This window comes from Syngnathus leptorhynchus, unplaced genomic scaffold (assembly GCF_054491065.1).
Source record: "Syngnathus leptorhynchus isolate UIUO unplaced genomic scaffold, UIUO_Slep HiC_scaffold_193, whole genome shotgun sequence".
NCBI lineage: Eukaryota > Metazoa > Chordata > Actinopteri > Syngnathiformes > Syngnathidae > Syngnathus > Syngnathus leptorhynchus.
Genome location: NW_028232160.1, coordinates 98685 through 102500, shown reverse-complemented (window position 1 = coordinate 102500; position 3816 = coordinate 98685).

The following is a 3816-nucleotide window of genomic DNA, read 5'->3' as shown; positions in this document are numbered from 1 at the left end:
GGTAGCGCCTCTCGCTCGCCGGCCCGCCGGAGCGGGGGCTCGCGCGACTGTTTTCCGGACGCCGGCCGCGGTTCGCGGGGGCTCTAGGTGGTCTGACGCTGCCGCGGGGTGAGATGGATCGGGCTGGACCCGGCGCAGCCGAAGCCGAGGACGCGGAACCTCGAATGCGACCCTCGCGGACCCCTAAACGAGAGGAGCTGCGCCCGGCCTCGTAAGACACCTCTTCTCCGGTGCTAGGTCGACCCCGACGCCGCTGGCCGCCGCCGCCGCCTTGCCGCTATCCCTCCGCACGTTTGGGGCCGGTGGCGACCCGCAGGACGGCCGACAACTCGCTCGTTTGGCGGGGCGATGCAAGGTTAGGCGAACTGGGCGGTAACTCGGGTTAGTCGAGGGGACTTCGCGGTGGACAGGGGGGTGCGAATCCGGCCGGGCGGCCCTTCGATGGAGCCTGGTGCAGGGACATTCAATGGGATGAGCCGCGCTCGCCGCGGAACCTTCGAGCGCCGCTACTCAGCAAGTAAACGAGAGGGAGCTGCGCCCGGCCTCGTAAGACGCCTCTTCTCCGGTGCGAGCGCCCCGACGCCGCTGGCCGCCGCCGCCGCCTTGCCGCTATCCCGCCGCGCGTTTGGGGAGGGAGGGCGACCCGTAGGACGGCCCGCCGACTACACGACCGTTTGGCAGAGCGAGTGCAAGGTTAGGCGAGCTGGGCGGTAACTCGGGTTAGTCTGGGGAGACTCGCGGTGGACAGGGGGGCGCGAATCCGGCCGGGCGGCCCCATCGATTAAGCATTGGTAGGGAGCCGAGGATGAGCCGTGCGAAGTGGCCTCGGAGGCGGTCCGTGGGGGACGACGGGGGGGGACGGGCGTCGGCCCTCCGGCCCGAGCAGAGAACGTTCGGTCACCCAAGCGGGAATCTGCGCCCCGGCCCGAGTCGGACTCGGTCGGTGCGGCCCGCTGAGGCCCTCAACTATTCCCGTACGCGGGGGTCGGGAGCTGCGGCGCTGCGCCGGCGACTTACCCGCGCGAGGCACGCACTGCGTGCGGCCAGGATGCGGAGTTGGATCGGCGCTGGTTGGGAACCCTCGGGGAACGAAGGCGGACGGCGGCCAGCCGGCGCCGACGAACCCGTCGGGGAGGGGGCTGGTGGCAGGCGCGATCGGCACTATTGCTGACTGCCGGGAGGGAAGCTGCGCCCCGGCCGAGTCAGACTCAGCCGTTGCGGCCCCCCCGAGCCCGCAGCGCGTAGCGCGGAAGCCATACGCCCCCCCGATGCGGAGCGACAGACGCCCCCGCGACCGCGGTTGGTCGGGAAGGCTTTTCGGATAGAGGTCGGACGGTGTGTGTGGACGGCTTCCCGTGGTGCCGCCGCTATCAAGCCGGAGGGTTTGAGAAACGACATTCGCGGAAGGACCGGCGCGGCCGGCGGACGCTCGCACGCGCGGCGCCCGACACTCAGCCGCTCGCTCGGCCTCCGTGGATCGTGGCTAGGTGGGATGGATGCCAAACCGGGTCGTCTCGGTCTCGCCGCAGTACGGTCGCGCCGGGGCCTGCGGGGCGGCGCGGGGAGCGCACGCTCACGCGGCGGCCGGGGCGCTAGAGTGCGACCTGCAGTGGGTAGGAACCGTCCACCCGACGTCGGACGAGCCGAGGCCGATGGAGGCCCTACCAAGGCGGGTCATGAGTGCCAGTCGGTCAGTTGGGTGAGGGTGTACTCGGAGGCCCGCCGGGAGCAGACGGGCGACCGGGGATGGGGGGCGTACGCGGGCGGGCGCCGGGAGAAGACGGCCCGTCCGGGGTCGAATCTCGGCCTGTGTTTTCGGAGCCGGCCGGGCATCACGCTCCCTCCTTGGATGGACAACATTCGTAGTTGACACTTTGTGTCATTTTATCCGAGCGGGCGGGCGCCTCGAGAGGCGGACCGTCCGGGGCGACTCTCGGCCTGTGTTTTCGGAGCCGGCCGGGCCTCACGCTCCCTCCTTGGATGGACAACATTCGTAGTTGACACTTTGTGTCATTTTATCCGAGCAGACGGGCGCCGCGAGGCGGACCGTCCGGGGCGACTCTCGGCCTGTGTTTTCGGAGCCGGCCGGGCATCACGCTCCCTCCTTGGATGGACAACATTCGTAGTTGACACTTTGTGTCATTTTATCCGAGCGGGCGGGCGCCTCGAGAGGCGGACCGTCCGGGGCGACTCTCGGCCTGTGTTTTCGGAGCCGGCCGGGCCTCACGCTCCCTCCTTGGATGGACAACATTCGTAGTTGACACTTTGTGTCATTTTATCCGAGCGGGCGGGCGCCGCGAGGCGGACCGTCCGGGGCGACTCTCGGCCTGTGTTTAAGGAGCCGGCCGGGCATCACGCTCCTTCCTTGGATGGACAACATTCGCAGTTGACACTTTGTGTCATTTTATCCGAGCAGACGGGCGCCGCGAGGCGGACCGTCCGGGGCGACTCTCGGCCTGTGTTTTCGGAGCCGGCCGGGCATCACGCTCCCTCCTTGGATGGACAACATTCGTAGTTGACACTTTGTGTCATTTTATCCGAGCGGGCGGGCGCCTCGAGAGGCGGACCGTCCGGGGCGACTCTCGGCCTGTGTTTTCGGAGCCGGCCGGGCCTCACGCTCCCTCCTTGGATGGACAACATTCGTAGTTGACACTTTGTGTCATTTTATCCGAGCGGGCGGGCGCCGCGAGGCGGACCGTCCGGGGCGACTCTCGGCCTGTGTTTAAGGAGCCGGCCGGGCATCACGCTCCTTCCTTGGATGGACAACATTCGCAGTTGACACTTTGTGTCATTTTATCCGAGCAGACGGGCGCCGCGAGGCGGACCGTCCGGGGCGACTCTCGGCCTGTGTTTTCGGAGCCGGCCGGGCATCACGCTCCCTCCTTGGATGGACAACATTCGTAGTTGACACTTTGTGTCATTTTATCCGAGCAGACGGGCGCCGCGAGGCGACCGTCCGGGGCGACTCTCGGCCTGTGTTTAAGGAGCCGGCCGGGCATCACGCTCCTTCCTTGGATGGACAACATTCGTAGTTGACACTTTGTGTCATTTTATCCGAGCGGGCGGGCGCCGCGAGGCGGACCGTCCGGGGCGACTCTCGGCCTGTGTTTAAGGAGCCGGCCGGGCATCACGCTCCTTCCTTGGATGGACAACATTCGCAGTTGACACTTTGTGTCATTTTATCCGAGCAGACGGGCGCCGCGAGGCGGACCGTCCGGGGCGACTCTCGGCCTGTGTTTTCGGAGCCGGCCGGGCATCACGCTCCCTCCTTGGATGGACAACATTCGTAGTTGACACTTTGTGTCATTTTATCCGAGCAGACGGGCGCCGCGAGGCGACCGTCCGGGGCGACTCTCGGCCTGTGTTTAAGGAGCCGGCCGGGCATCACGCTCCTTCCTTGGATGGACAACATTCGTAGTTGACACTTTGTGTCATTTTATCCGAGCGGGCGGGCGCCGCGAGGCGGACCGTCCGGGGCGACTCTCGGCCTGTGTTTAAGGAGCCGGCCGGGCATCACGCTCCTTCCTTGGATGGACAACATTCGCAGTTGACACTTTGTGTCATTTTATCCGAGCAGACGGGCGCCGCGAGGCGGACCGTCCGGGGCGACTCTCGGCCTGTGTTTTCGGAGCCGGCCGGGCATCACGCTCCCTCCTTGGATGGACAACATTCGTAGTTGACACTTTGTGTCATTTTATCCGAGCAGACGGGCGCCGCGAGGCGGACCGTCCGGGGCGACTCTCGGCCTGTGTTTAAGGAGCCGGCCGGGCATCACGCTCCTTCCTTGGATGGACAACATTCGCAGTTGACACTTTG